The sequence below is a fragment of the Hemicordylus capensis genome, chromosome 3 (assembly GCF_027244095.1).
Source record: "Hemicordylus capensis ecotype Gifberg chromosome 3, rHemCap1.1.pri, whole genome shotgun sequence".
Taxonomy (NCBI): Eukaryota; Metazoa; Chordata; class Lepidosauria; order Squamata; family Cordylidae; genus Hemicordylus; species Hemicordylus capensis.
The window spans coordinates 207,626,829-207,642,961 of NC_069659.1; the positions used below are offsets into that span (position 1 = coordinate 207,626,829).

The window sequence follows — 16,133 nt, forward strand, 5'->3', positions numbered from 1 at the left end:
TGACAGCACATGTAAGCAAGATGTACTGGCAGGTGATTGGAGACTGGAATGTCAAAGTTGGAAAAGGTAAGGAGGAAAACACAGTCGGACTGTATGGCCTAGGAAATATAAACTAAGTTGGAGAATTACTTATTAGTCAATGATCTCTTCATTGCTAACACATTCTTCAAACAACCAAAGTGGGGCCTATACACATGGAGATCACCAGACGGAGTACACAGAAATCAAACTGATTACATTATAGGTGCAAGGAGGTGGAAGAGCTCAGTTATAACAGCAAAGACATGGCCAGGGGCCGACTGGAACTGATAACAAACTGCTCATGTGCAAGTTCCAAGTCAAGCTAAAGCGGAAAATCAAAGCTATCCAGCTTCCACGATATGATCTTGAGAATGTACCCACCATTTTCAAGGAGAACATCAGGAACCACTTTGAAGTTCTGAACCTCATTGATAGGGAACCAGGGGAACTGTGGAATGAAATCAAAGAAGTTATTAAGGATGACCGTGAAAAGAGACTGCCAATAACCAAGAAACAGAAGAAAGCAAAATGGATGTCAGAACAGACGGTGGATAGAAGACACAAGGATCAATACTACAACAACTTCTGTAAAGACCTTGAGGATGGAAATAGACACGGAAAAACAAGGCAAGTCTTCCAAAAGATCTCTGAACTCAGAGGGAGGTTCCAACCTCAAATTGGTATGTTAAGGGGTACCAAAGGACAGATAGTAACTGATTCAGAGAAGAGCAAACAGAGATGGAAGGAGTATACTGAAAATCTGTACAGCAGGGACGTCAACATCCAAGACACTCATCCAACATTCTAGGAGATATTCTTTAATTGCAAGAACCTCTAGTAAGGGAAGATGACGTTAGATCAGAACTCTGGTCATTACCAAGTTGGAAGGCTACATGAATTGATGGAATAGCTACAGAAATATGGCAGGCAACAGAAGAAAAATCAGTCAAGGCTCTAACCAAACTGTGCCAGCAAATTTGGAGAATGACACAGTAGCCAACAGATTGGAAAAGGTTAGTCTACATACCCATACCAAAGAAAGGAGACTGAACAGATTGCTCAAACCATCGCACAATATCCTTAATTTCACATGCAAGCAAAATAATGCTCAGGATCATCCAATGCAGATTAGAGTCCTATTTGGAAGGGAAATGCCAGATGTTCAAGCTGGTTTCAGAAAAGGCCGAGGAACAAGAGACATCATTGCTGATGCACGCTGGATAATTGAGAAAGCCAAAGAATACCAGAAAGAAGTCAATATGTGCTTTATTGACTACAGAAAAGCCTTCAGTTGTGTTAACCATGTCAAGTTGTGGAATATCCTTAGGGAAATGGGTGTCCCAGAACATCTCATTGTTCTCATGAGAAACCTATACACAGGACAGGAAGCCACAGTCCAGACGGAACATGGTGAAACAGACTGGTTCCAGATCAGCAAAGGAATAAGACAAGACTGTATACTTTCTCCCTCTTTATTCAACTTATATGCTAAACATATACTGAGAGAAGCTGGATTGGAAGAAGATAAGCGTGGTTTTAAAGTTGGAGGAAGAAACATCAATAATTTGCGCTATGCTCATGACACCACTCTGATAACTGAGAATGCGGGGGATCTGCAAATTCTAGTAATGAAAGTAAAGGAGCACAGTGAAAAAAATGGACTACAATTAAATGTAAGGAAGACTAAAGTAATGACAACGGGTACAGCAACCAGCCTCCGAACTGACAATGAAGACAATGAGGTGGTGGATAGCTTCTGCTTTTTTGGATCGACCATCAACAGTAAAGGATCCAGCTGTCAAGAAATATGCTGCAGACTAGCACTTGGTAGGGTAGCAATGAAGGCCTTGAAAAGGATATTTAGATGCTGTGATGTGTCTACACCTACAAAGATTAGAATTGTTTGGACCATGGTTTTTCCTGTAACACTCTATGGATGCGAATGCTGGACTTTGAAGAAGCAAAATAGAAAAAGTACTGACGCTTTTGAACTTTGGTGCTAGAGAAGACTTTCGAAGATACCATGGACAGCCAGGAAAACAAACAAATGGATCATAGAACAAATCAATCCAGAATTTTCACTCAAGGCACAAATGACCAGGCGCAAACTATCATACTGAGGACACATTATGCAAAGACCCAGGTCCCTTGAGAAGTCTATAATGCTGGGGAAAGTTGAAGGCAAGAGAAGTAGACAAGCAGCAGCAAGGTGGATGGACTCAATTACGATAGCAATGAATGCACCACTGAGAGACCTTAAAGACCCAGCTGAAGACAGATCATCCTGGAGAGAATCTATGTGGTCGCTAAGAGTCGACAGCGACTTGACGGCACTTAATCAATCAATCATTATGGTACCTGCAGTTCTATGCACCCCCATGGTGAGAGCTGACGGGCACGACAGATAAGGCATCCCTCCTTCTGAGCTTCCTCTCTCTCGCAAGGCCAGCAATGGGCTGGGGTGTATCCGAAGAGGTCTGACGAGAGGAGCTGCCAGAACTGATCCTCAGAAGGAATGTCTCGGGGCCCTTGCTTCACCTGCAGACAGTATGGCCACTTTTGCTGTGACTGTCCGCATATGGAATGTGGCCTTTGTACCAGCATAACCCTCAGTTTGTTCTCCACCTCTGGAGAAGAGCAACCCTTGACTGTGGGAGTAAAAACTGAACAAGAAAGGTTAGAGGCCCTACTGGATATGGGCAGTTCGTTATCTGTGATACATGCTAAGATGATTCTGTTACCAGCTGAGCTTATTCTGCCTGCTCCCAGAAGCCTCCCTTGTTGCAACTGCATCTCCAGGCTTGGAGACTGCACTTTTGCTATGCTCATGAACTACACCGCAATATGAGCTCCCAGTCTATGTTATACATGGGGACGTTGCTTAGTTGGCAGTGGACTGGTCACCCCTAGATTTGACTACAAGCCCCAGAAATTGGAAAGGGGATTAGCTTCACGCTCTATATAAGGGGTGCCCAACTAAGCACTCCCAGGACTAGCTACTTCAATTGCCTGGCATCTAAGATCATTTCAGCCTTGGAATGAAATCTAAACTCCCCTCTTCCTCTCACACAGAGAGACAATACCTGGCCATCAAGCCAGGGAGAAAAGACAGATAAGACAAGTTTCTTATCTGCAGCCTCCATTACAATAGAGATGAGTTTGTGATGTAACTTTGAAAGTGTGCCTATCGGAACTGTTGATAGAATTATTGGGAGAGTCAGGAGCACAGGATATTCTTTAAACACATCTGCACACTCCGCTTGTCCTCACAATCAGCCTTGAATGCCATGGGTTCCTGCATTCCAAAAAAAAGGTTGTTTGGGCTCCCCTGTTCAGCAGAGCAGGACAAAAGACAAGTGCCCTAAAGGGATATTTTGGGATATAAGTATCCTAATTCCATGACCCAGGATGCTTCCTCGTATTTTATTACACCTGGGACTCCTACTGCGAAACATCTCAGTGTTCCCTTGTGCCTCTCACTCTGGACCCCAGCAGACTACAACAAGAAACTTCACCTTGGTGTTCCCCTCTTCAGGACAGGTGATATAGCCTCTTGCCCGGCTCCTTCAGGGCTGAATCTATCCCTTTCTCTTTTTTCTGAAATCTTGCCCCTCGATCTCCAGCACACCTGGGAATTTACACATAATTTGGAACTTTACGCTAAATGTGCCTTAACAATAATCTGTTTCTTAGCATATTTGTAGTGCCTTTAAACTAGGCACAAATAGTAATTTAGTCTGACTTTAGTTTTAATAAACTCATTTTTAATATAATCAAAACCTCTCTCTCAAGCCGATTTTCTTGCATTCATATGCCTGCACAAATTAAGGCTGATTGGAACTGTCTCTGCTTTTGAGCTAAATTCCCCATATTCACCCGAACTAAGGGGTGCAGGCCAATCACTCTCGAGGCAGTTTCATTAACAATTTCCCCCAGTGTCAAATCCATGCAGGAGGCCAGAGTAACTTGTACATCAGCATGCACACAACTGTCCCGTAGTCCATTTATTAGTGCTATGACTGACAGGGAAGTACCATCTTGAATTATTAGTGATGACACACTTATCATATCCCCTGCTGCTGGCATGGGACACACCAGGTTCTGAGGATTAGTGCATGCTTTAAGGGCCCTGCCGGCGGAGGGCAAAATATTGAAGATGCAGGAGACAAAAGGATCGTTGCGTAGGGAAGTAAACATCAAGGAACAATTGCCAAGAGATACTGTCTTCATCCAAGCCCATATGGAGGATGGGAGCTGTCATGGAAGGAAATGTGAAAGATACCACTTGGCTACCTGAGATGGGAGGTAAAGAAAGGGATGCTGTGGAGATTGAACCACCCTAACCAAGGGATTAGAACTCGGAGATGCTCAATTTCTGTCTTCATTAGACCTGACAAAAGGGTATTGGCAAGTCCCTTTATGACCTCAAGATCAAGAGAAAACAGCCTTTGCGGCACCCCAGGGCTTATTTCAATTTACCACCATGCATTTTGGCCTCCACAGGGTGGCGGCCACTTTTCAGCACCTGGTGGATTGTGTCCTGAGCCAATGTCGAGAGTATTCCCTAGAATACTTGGACTACTTTATAATATTCAGCCCTACATGGGAAAAACCATCTGGAATGCCTATGGGCTGTTCTAGGAGCCCTTCAAAAGGCAGGCCTAAAGTTATACCCAAAAAGAGCTTTCTGGGGTCAGCCAAAATATCTAGGGGACCTAGTAGGGAGTGGACAGGTGAAACCCCTATAGGCCAAAGTTGAGGTCATAAAATTGTTTCTTCAGCCACAGTCTAAAATATAGTTAAGGAGATTTCTGGGGCTAGTAGAGTACTATGGATGGTTCATCCCCCATTTTGCCTCCGTGGTCTCCCCTCCAATGGAACTTATAAGGAAACAGAAACCTGGCCAGCTATAAAGGAATCCTGTTTGTGTAAATGCTGTTAGTCTTGGGGGACTTTAATGTCCACGCTGAGGCTGCTTTGTCTTGTGCAGCTCGGGATTTCATGTCCTCCATGATGACCATGGGTTTGTCTCAGTTGATTTCTGGTCCCACACATGTAGCAGGCCATACACCGCCCAGAGCCTTCGGATGGGGCAGTTTATAAATGTAATAAATAAATAATAAATAAGAATACGCTTGACTTGGTCTTTGGGTCAATGGTGGTCAGTGGTGCTCTGTGGATAGCCCAGGAGGCCTCAGTACTGTTATAATGGATGGATCACTATCTGGTGAAGATTGAACTGAGGGTGGACCCACTACACGTATGCAGGGGCAGGGGACCAGTTAGAATGGTCCACCCTTGGAGGCTTATGAATCCTAATGGATTCCTGATGGCTCTGGGAGAGTTTCCTGCTGAGAGAGTGGACGATCCTGTTGATGCCCTGGTCTCCCTTTGGTATAATGAGATGTGTCAGGCGATTGATACGGTTGTGCCTAGGCATCCTCTCCCGATCTGATGAGCCCAAGAGACTCCCTGGTATACAGGTGAGTTGTGGACAATGAAGCAGGCTGGTAGATGACTTGAGTGTCGTCAGCATAAAACTCAGAATGAATGTGACCAAACACAGCTTAGAGCCCATATTAGGCCGGTGATTGTGGCGAAGAAATCCTACTTTTCCACCAACATCGCGTCAGCTCAGTGTCATCCAGCGGAGCTTTTTCGAGTGGTTCAGGGCCTCCTAGGTGAGGACCCCAAAGACCATCAAACAGAACCCTCGGCAGCCCGTTGTGACCAATTTGTGTTACATTTTGCAGATAAAAACACTCATCTGTTCTGACTTGGATGCTAATGTTTTTGTGGCACTGAAGCTGGATGTTGCCTGTGCACCGTCTGGTCTTGTTATATTGGATGGTTTTCAGACTGTGTTGCCTGAAGAAGTGGACAGGCTGCTTGGAAGGTTGAGGCCTACCACGTGCCTCGACTCTTGCCCTTCACAGTTGGTGAAGGCTTCTAGGAAGGGACTGGGTCCATGGGTGGTGGAGGTAGTGAATGCCTCTCTAGAGCAGGGGGGTGGCCCCCTTGCCTGAAGGAGGCAGCCATTAGGCCCTTCCTTAAAAAGACCTCATTGGACCCAGATGACTTAAATAACTTTTGACCAGTTTCAAACCTCCCCTTCTTGGGCAAGGTGTTGGAGAGCGTTGTGGCGTCTCAGCTCTAGGCAGTCCTGGATGAATCTGATTACTTAGATCCTTTCCAGTCTGGCTTCCGACCTGGATATGGCATGGAAACTGCCTTTGTCACCCGGGTGGATGACCTATGCTGGGAGATAGACAGAGGGAGTATGACTCTGTTGATCCTCATGGACCTCTCAACGGCTTTCAGTACCATCGACCATGGTACCCTTCTGGGACATCTCTCCGGGTTGGGGGCACAGTTATACGGTGGCTCTGCTCCTACCTGGAGGATCAGGTAGGAGCCTGATAGGGTGCCACAGGGATCAGCCTATAGGGTGCCACAGGGATCTATTCTGTCCCCCATGCTGTTTTATTATATTTATTTATTTATTTAACATATTTTTATGCCGCCCCAAACTCACATCTCTGGGTGGTTTACAACAAGATAAAAACAAAAGTAAAACATTAGTTAAAAACAAAACCAAGAAATTTAAAACACAACAAATTAAAAATTTTAAAACATTGACATGAAACCTCTGGGAGAGGTCATCCATGAGTGTGGGCTGTGGTGCCATCGATATGCTAATGACACCCAGCTCTACCTATCTTTTAAGTCAGCAGAGACCAGGAAGGCAGTAGATACTCTGAACCGGGCTTGGAGGCTATTCTGGACTGGATGGGGGCAAACAAGCTGAAACTTAATCCAGGTAAGACGGAAGTGGTCTGGGTTGGTAGAACTGATCATCCAAGTAATGAGGTAAATCTGGTCTTGGATGGGGTCACACTCCCTCTGAAAGATAAAGTCCGCAGCTTGGGGGTGCTTCTGGACCTGACATTGAAAGGCGCAGGTCGCGGTGGTGTGCAGAAGCACCTTTTACCAACTACAGCTGGTTTGCCACCCTACTGTGACCCTACTTGGAGAAGTTGGACCTGACCTCAGTCACTTATGCATTGGTAACATCCAGATTGCACTACTGCAATGCGCTCTGCGTGGGACTGCCCTTGAAGACTGTTCAGAAGCTTCAGCTGGTCCAGAATGCTGCTGCAAGGATGCTCGTGGGCACAAGCCGCTTCATGAGTATCACACTCATCCTGCGGCAGCTTCATTGGTTATCGGTCCACTTCTGAACTAGATTCAAGGTGCTTATCTTGACATTTAAAGCTCTATGAGGCTTGGGGCTGGGGTACCTGTCGGACCACATTTGCCCATAAGAACCTACCAGGGCCCTCTGTTCATCATCTCAGGCCCTGCTCATGGCCCCGCCACTAACAGAGATCTGATTGGTGGTGACTAGAGTCAGGTCCTTTTCGGTTGTGGCCCTTTAGCTTTGGAACACCCTCCCTGAAGACTCTTCGCCATGCTCCCTCCCTCAGTGTTTTTTTAAAAAAACAACTAAAAACACATCTTTTAAAAGAGGCTTTTTAATGCTCCATCTTTGGTAGGTTCTTTAGTTTTTATAATTCCCAATTTTTAGTTTTTAAAATAACTTTTAATTTGAAACTTAATATTGATTGTGGTTTTTAACCTGACTTTTAACTTGTTTACTTAATTTGGTTAATTTTATTACTTTTATTGTATTTTATATCTATTTTATTGTTGTGAGCCACCCCAAGCAGTAGTGTACTGGAGGGGCGGGGTATAAATATTTTAAATAAAATAAATAATAAATAAATAAAATAATGTTTTTGAGCAATAGAAAGAAGCCTTGTTCTCTGAACCTGTTCCAAGGAGTCCAGATTTCTCATTACCTTTCATGCTCCCAACTGACATCTCTGGAACAGGAATAGGAGTAGTCCTATTGTAGAACTTACAGGACCAAGAACTTTCCATAGTCTACATCAGTCACAAGTTGTGACCACCAGAACTTTGATATTCTACACTAGAAAAGGAAGCCCTAACCATGAAATGGGCTATAACTGCCCTACAGTATTATTTGATGGATAACCCTTTTTTCTTATAACTGACTGCACTAGCTACATGAAATCAACGATCAGAATATTAGGGTCTTAAGATGGTATATCTCTTTTAGATTTGAAGTTCTGTATCAACACTTATAAACACCAACTACCTCTCCCGGTTGCACAAACAGAATGTGAGCCATCTTCATCAACCTGGCGGCGGGTGGCGGGGCAGTCAGGGCACCATGGTACCTGTGGTCTGTAGCATAACCTGCTGACAGGCATGAAAGATGCGGTGTCCCTCCTTAGGAACTTCCTCTCTCCCCCAGCCAACTGGTGCCTGACATGGCCGAAGAGGCCCAACAAGAGATGCCACCAGAAATTGCACCAGTGTCAAAGTACCTGGGGAGAGAAGAAGCAGCAGGAAGTGAGATTCAAGTGGGGATGGGGCTTAAAAAGGAATTTAAGTCCTGCCCTCTCTGTGTGAGGGATTGTTTAAAGTTGAGGCAGCCAATGATGAGGGTTGCTCTCGAGAACAGGGTGTTGGATTGCCCTGGAGAGGGAACTGACCAGCAGCGGCAGGACAGGAGGAGGACCAGGGTGAAAAGTCCACCCCCTCCCCTACCACTCCGAGGCACCTCCAAGCCTGATGGGGCAGAAGCTGGGGACCGGAAGAGGTGTGGTAACTCCTCCTCAAGTCACAACATTTGATGTATACCTTATAAAAACAAACTGCCAAATGTAACAACATTAAAACAAACAAACAAACAAACAAAAACCCTACAGCTGTAGTAGAGTTCCCTACAATAATAACTGGCTGGACTCAGAATGAGTTGTTTGACCCCCCCCCCCCGATGTCATTTTAGGGAGTCAGTTATACAAAACATCAGCTTCGTATCTTTCTTTTCTGATTGTGCCTAAGCATCACTGAGTATTAACTCTGGCAGGGCTAAACGCCATGCCCTCTGAAATGCTTGAGGATAGTTTTAACAAAATTTCATATGCTGACCAAAGATGCCTGTGTGGATCCGGAGCAACTGAATCGGTTGGCCATGTCCAATGTACTGGGTTTTTTTATAGAGATAGTCATAATATTTTTATTGATCCTTATTTTAAAAACCTGCCAGGTTGTTCTGATGAATTTTATGTTTTTCTCCTTCTTTCAGATCAGAAATCTGATATAACATATAATGTCGCAAAAGTTTGTGCAGTGGCCAGCAATAGATAATGTCTAATACAATTCATTTCGGTTGATAACTTCGGATGAATTCTTATTAAACCTCTAGCTTTAAATTGTAGGAATTTAATCTAGTTTACTAATCTTTGTTATGTTACAAACTGCATCATATTATAAACTAACTGTAATTGTCCTTGATTTTATTACTGAGCTAAGACCATAATAAAGATTGATTGATTGACTAGACTGTTTATGTTTAAATGGGGGCGGGGGGAGAAAATAAAAAAGACTGTTAAGGTATGCAAGCCCAAGACAAAGATGACAGCATGGGACTGTCAACCACTTAAAATATACTTTTAGTTGATTAATTGATTAATAGGCAATTCGTGTCTAGATTAAATAATTGTGCATATCACACTGAAATATATGCTTTTTGAGATATGAAATATAATGGAAGGTAACATATAATGTAACAAATAGAATGTACTGCCCACTGAAAGAAGGAAAGACCATCTTTAATATATATCTCCTAGGGAAATAACACATCAGAAGCAAAAGAATTGCCATTACTTGCAGCCCAACAGATGAAGGTTAGCCATCCAATTAAAAATAGCCCCCACAATCAAACAAACTATTTAGTTAATTTCCTATCAAAACTTGCCTCCCATTAAAAAGGTAGACTTTTATGTATCCTTTCTGGCTTCCAGTGGTTTACTAGACACAAGCCAGCAGCTCCCCGCCACCCCTGCAGTAAAAGGAAGCAAAAGTCATTTGTACTTATGTACGATCCAAAAGAGCTACGGTTCAAATAATCAAGGCAACAAAACGAAAGGGCAGCGGCATCATACCAACAAGGCAGACACAGGGGTGCAACAAGTTTGGAGTGGGCCCTGGGATCAAAATGGACAGAAAGTGGAACTGAGACAAAATTGTCCCTTGGCCCCTGCCCCCTACTTGTTTGCCGTTTTTACCTCCAGAGAGATGAGAGAGGAAGAGTGAAGAGCAAGCAGTTGCTCAGCTGGTGGCCCTCTCTCCCTCGGGAGCCCAGGAACATTTGTTCCCCACCCCCCAGCTTGTTCAATTATAGCTATGCCACTGTGTAGCAAACCAAAATGTGCAAATCCAATACACTGGAGAAAATGCAATTGATCTTATTTAGGGATTCATACATAAAAGCTTCGAGATCCCAACACATTTCAAGGCAATGCCTCTTTATCATAGCAAAAAAAGATATTTATAGGTTCCAAGTTTGAGCTCAGTCTTTTTGAAATAGATCTTCTTACATTTTTCCTTCTGATGAAGCAGCATTGTATCAAAAGATGTTGGAATTTCTTGCCTTTTTGTGGATAAACTACTACATGGGTGTAGTCAACAATTACATTTTGTTTGATAAACACCATGTTCATTGACAAATAAAATAAACAATACTAGCTAAACCCGCACAGAGCATCTGTGCCGTAGTTCACTTCCTTTTTGGGGTTGGTTGGGAAAATTTCTTTGGCTGGTCCTCCCTCAGCTCTCTTGCTCGCTCTGCCCCCCCACCGCCTCTCTCTCTCGCTCTTTCTCTCCCCACCGCGCCTCTCTCGCTCGCTCTTTCTCTCCCCACCGCGCCTCTCTCGCTCGCGCTGTCACTCCCCCCGCGCCTCTCTCGCTCGCGCTGTCGCTCCCCCGCGCTTCTCTCACTCGCGCTGTCGCTCCCCCGCGCCTCTCTTGCTCGCGCTGTCGCTCCCCCCGCGCCTCTCTCGCTCGCGCTCTCTCTCCCCCGCGCCTCTCTCGCTCGTGCTCTCTCCCCCCCCCCCGTGCCTCTCTCGCTCGCACTCTCGTGCCTCCGCTGCCCAGACAATCCACTGTGTTGCCGGGACGCATCCCCACAGAGGCACATCTACGAGAATTAATATAATAGACAGAGCTGCAGAAGCAGTTCTATAGCTAAGGTCAATGGTTGACATCCAGACTAAGTTACTCAATAGTACTTTCAGGAATTACTCTAAAGAAGTATTAAGTTTCAGCAGGACTTCCTCCCATAGATTTAGTCAGAATGTCAGGCAGTGTCTTTTTAGCATTCTATCATTATAACGTTTGAACATTCTATTCATCCTAAGATCAAGATCATTTGTTTAGTCAGTAGGACATTTGACATGAAGTATCTACCTTGTGATGGGTATAATATGAATTTCAGAAAATTGTTTTAAAGAATGAATTACTCCTACTAGTTTTAAAGTTTTCTTTGAACTACAGCCTTCACACTTTTTGTGGGATGGGGAGTGCCCACTACAAACATACCTTATTTCTTCTTTTTACAGTTTAGATTATGTCCAAAGGTAATGCCAGAGTTATGTGATTTCAAAGCCTTGTTAGATGCATAGGACTAATACAACCCTCTGCATTTGGGCTTATAGTTGAGAAGTGAGTCTCTGGTGGTTGCCCTGGGATATAAGTTGACAGTAAGCACTTTGGGGCAGGAACCTATTTCTCTGTGTGTTCTTCAGTATTTATTGCTATATAAAACCAGTTCTCCAAGTTCTGAAACTATGGATATGCAAATAAATTGGCGGTGTGTGGGGTGGGGGAGGAGATGCATTCTTCTTTCAGAGCCACTTTGGCTCATATCAGCAAAACAATTGTGATAGTCAGCTATTAAAGACAAGAAAAATAATTCGAACTAGCTGACCAGGTGCAGAGCATCTGCACCCCTAGTCCTCCCTGTGTCCCCAACCCACAACCAATCCAGCTCCCTGCCCCGTCTTCGTTTTGTCTCCATCCCTTCAGCTGTTCTCCCTCTGCACATCCCTTTGGCCAGTTCACTCTGCCCACCCCCTTCAGCCCTAGTTTCGCTGCCCATGCCGCCACCTGCTCGGCCACCCTCCTCGCAAGGAGGTGGGCAGTTGGAGCCAGCCCGCAGTGGCACCTCCTCCTTGACCTCCCTCCCTCTTTGGCAGGCTGGCTCAGAGAGAGGCTCTGCCCTGCCCTACCAGGAAATATCGCGAGAGCTGCCACTCATGGGATTAGCCATGGGTATGCCTTAGAAAATTATATAGAGAGATTTGAATATATAACATTGTAAGAACTTTGGCAGCCCAAAAAAATGCAAGCCCTTGGGGTCAATCAGAAGTCAGACCCAGTCTGTCTGCGTTTATATATTTAAATTTCTACCCTATTCTGTCTGTTGGGCTTAAAGCAAATTACAACATGTTGAAAACAAAATTCATTCATTCATTCATTCAATTTCTATACCGCCCTTCCAAAAATGGCTCAGAGTGGTTTACACAGAGAAATAATAAATAAATAAGATGGATCCCTGTCCCCAAAAGACTCACAATCTAAAATGAAACATAAGACAGACACACCAGCAACAGTCACTGGAGGTACTGTGCTGGGGGTGGATAGGGCCAGTTACTCTCCCCCTGCTAAATAAAAAGAATCACCACATTAAAAGGTGCCTCTTTGCCAAGTTAGCGGGTGGGGGGGGGTGGAGATACAAAGAGAAATCTTCACCTTTGCAAAGTCCCAGCTAACAGCACCCACCCCAATATCAGCCAACTGGCTGGACAATCATGCTATTTTATTGCTCAACTGCATGTTGGCAGTAAACCTCAGAGACATCCTAACATACTTATATTGTTATTGACCCCCAAATATGCCCACTTTGCCCAGTTCCACCTTGCCCCAAATGGCCAGGTGATGCATGATGCAATATGTTGTATCCATGTTTTCTGCATAGTGTTTCAGCTTGGCATGCTCCATATTATGATATAGATGAGGAAGACACAGAACATATTATTAAGCAGAAGACTAGGTCTTCTCTGTTCTACAGAGAGTAGTCTTGCTTCCCAGCACAGTAGGTCATTTCCAGCCAGAAGTCACTCAAGTCAAAAGTCATAGCTAGGATGACAATCAAGTTCTGGATTACAATACACTAGGAATGTTTTCCCCCTTGAGTGGTTAAGTTGCCCCGAAGGGAAAGAGTTCAGCATGAACCTGCATGGCTGAATTAAAGTCAGCCAGTGGCATAATATGGCTGATGTAGCTCTGCTTTAGGGAAGCGTTGTCTCTACCAGTGACAGCCACTGTGAAGCCGGAGGGTGGAAAAGTTCTTTGTGAGGAATAAGGGTGGGGAGGGGGTGCTATATATAACATGAAACTGTAGGGGTATGAGATGGGTAAGCAAAGATTTAGACAGAAATATCACTTCAAGAATAGATTATGCAAGCAGGGAATTGGGAGGCAAGACCATAAAGGATCACTGGAGAATTATGAAGACAACAAAAGAATTTGCATTGATGCACAGAAAATGTGTACGTGATGAATTTGTATAGGGCAAACAGCAGCTATAGGTCTCCAGACAGAACCAAATTATTTTAAGATCGGCAGTGTAACTGGTTTAAAACAGAATTTTGGTTAAGCCTCAGTGCATTTACGAGAGCAAAGCATCAACATTGCTCTGCTGAATTACTGAAAAGCAGTGGCAGCTAATTGGTGTTCAGTAATAAGATTAAGTGTAAAGAAACGAGCCCCCCTCCATGTGACAAAATTCAGTCCAGTGATTTTGTGCCTTTAAGAAACACATCCTCTTTGTTATTGTCTTGCATTCAGTACTGTTTTTGGAGTTTGCAGAACATCTAGTACCTCCACTTGAAGTTTCATTTGGCTTATAATTTCCATATGCTGCTCTGAGAGCCAGATTTCCATACCAAACAAATCTTCCCTGTGGGAAGAATGTTTGAAGACTGTGTGTGATGTGTGCACATCAGTGCTTTAAATCTGCTTGAAGCTAGACCGGTTGCTAATGCTGTTCCCTACCATGATCCCCCCTCCCATTTAGCAGCCCCAAGTAAGCAGCAGAATTAGAACAAAATGGAGAGACATGGCTGATGAAGGATCATTTCCAAACAATGTATTTCATTTTCTAGAAGGTATTCACATGTCCTTAGGACTCAATCTCCAGAAACACTTATCTGTGCTACAGTTCAGGGGGTAGGGTAGTGGGAGGTGTTGCTGATTCAGGCAGGTCCTGGAGGGAAGGTCCTTTGATCAATTCATAAATGCATGCATACATATCACATTACTTGAATCCAAATGTGTGAACCAACTCTATTGAAAAAAAAATTGCATTTGAGATAAAATGTCTAGGGTGCTGGATCTGTGTTGGCTTATTCAGACATGCATATCATCACTTGATTGTCTCAATTAGTGACAAACATTTGTGTGTGTGCCAGCCCTTAGATGCACAGAAAAGGATTAGGACTTTTCCACATCATCCAACAAGTGGCTCAGTAGCATTTTGTCAGGCAGTAGTCCAATTCAGAAGAGTCTGAGCAGGAACTGGCTGACCCACAGTCCCCTGATATGGTCCTATTGCAGGATGCTGAGGAAGAAGCTCCATGGATAGAGAGCAGAAGTAGAACAGAAGTAGAAGTGTGCATGGTTCGGTTCGGGCCCAAGTGTAAAGTCCTCTGGACCGGTTCGGAAGTCCGGCGGTCCAGAGGTTTGGAAGGGCAGGGAAGTGTTTCTTTAAGGGGGTGGTGGTAGTACTTACCCTCCCCCCCCCCGCCGCTCTTCCCCCTCCGGCGCTGGTGCTGTTAAAAATCTTCTTGGGGTGGCAGAGTTCCTCCCTGCCGCCCCTGCCCCCATCGTTGTCCTTTAAGCCTTAAACTGAGAACAGCTAGCGGTGTGCATGCGCCCTGCGCGGTGCGAGTGCTCATCTTTGCCGCTGGTGTGCACGCGCTAGCAGCAGAGACAAGCATGCGCCGCGCAGGGTGCCTGCGCGTCGCTAGCTGTTCTCAGTTTAAGGCTTAAAGGACAACGACGGGGGCAGGGGCAGCAGGGAGGAACTCTGCCGCCCCAAGAAGATTTTTAACAGCACCAGCGCCGGAGGGGGAAGAGCGGCGGTGGGGGGGGAGTACTACCACCACCACTCTTAAAGAAACACTCCCCCAAGTGCCGGACCATGCTTCTGTGGTTCCATGCACATCCCTAAACAGAAGGAGGCTGCTGGGAGCCATTGCCTTCTTCATATGGGGAGCAGCTGGGACCAAGCAGCAGACCAGTGAGCTACATGGAGCATTGGTATGATTGCAGAAAGGAGCAGCGTTCTGTGCAGAGAAGGAGCAGCCATTTGGCTGCAAAGTGTGATGGGGGAGGCATCTGAGTCTGTAGCCCCGAAGGCAGGCAGGGCCTTAATTGGCTTCACCTGGCATTCGGTGAAGCCAACTAATCTGCCTACATTCCTTTCACTATCCGTACAACTGGACTAAATTTGGTTCAAATCGGTTAGGTAGTTCACAAGTTGGTCCACTTGAGCCTCAAACTTTCATGAATTTTTTTAAAGATTGTGAGCCCTTTGGGACAGGGAACCAGTTTTTCATTTATCTGCTATGTAAAACCACTTTAACTTTTTGTTAAGAACCACACACTGATTTTACATATTAGTCTATATTCCAAATATTGAGAGGGTGGTGGCCTCCCAACTCCAGACAGTCTTTGGAGGAAACTGATTATCTTGACCCATTTCAAACTGGTTTTCAGGCTGGCTATGGTGTGGAGACTGCCTTGGTCGGCCTGATGGATGATCTCCAATTGGGAATGGACAGAGGAAGTGTGACTCTGTTGGTCCTTTTGGACCTCACAGCAGCTTTTGATACTATCGACCATAGTATCCTTCTGGAGCGTCTGAGGGGGTTGGGAGTTGGAGGCACTGCTTTGCGGTGGTTCCGCTCCTACCTCTCAGGCAGGTTCCAGATGGCGTCCCTTGGAGACTGCTGTTCTTCAAAATTTGAACTTTTGTATGGTGTGCCCCAGGGCTCCATATTGTCTCTGCTGTTATTTAACATCTACATGAAACAGCTGGGAGAGATCATCAGGAGATTTGGTGCAGGGTGCTATCATTATGCTGATGACACCCAAATCTATTTCTTCATGTCAGC

At 44.9% G+C, this 16,133-nt stretch overlaps 1 pseudogene; it reads left to right on the plus strand.

The window, feature by feature from the left end:
* The first annotated feature begins 553 nt into the window (after positions 1-553).
* Positions 554-1,328, plus strand: LOC128350556 (uncharacterized; annotated as a pseudogene).
* Positions 1,329-16,133: the final 14,805 nt, after the last annotated feature.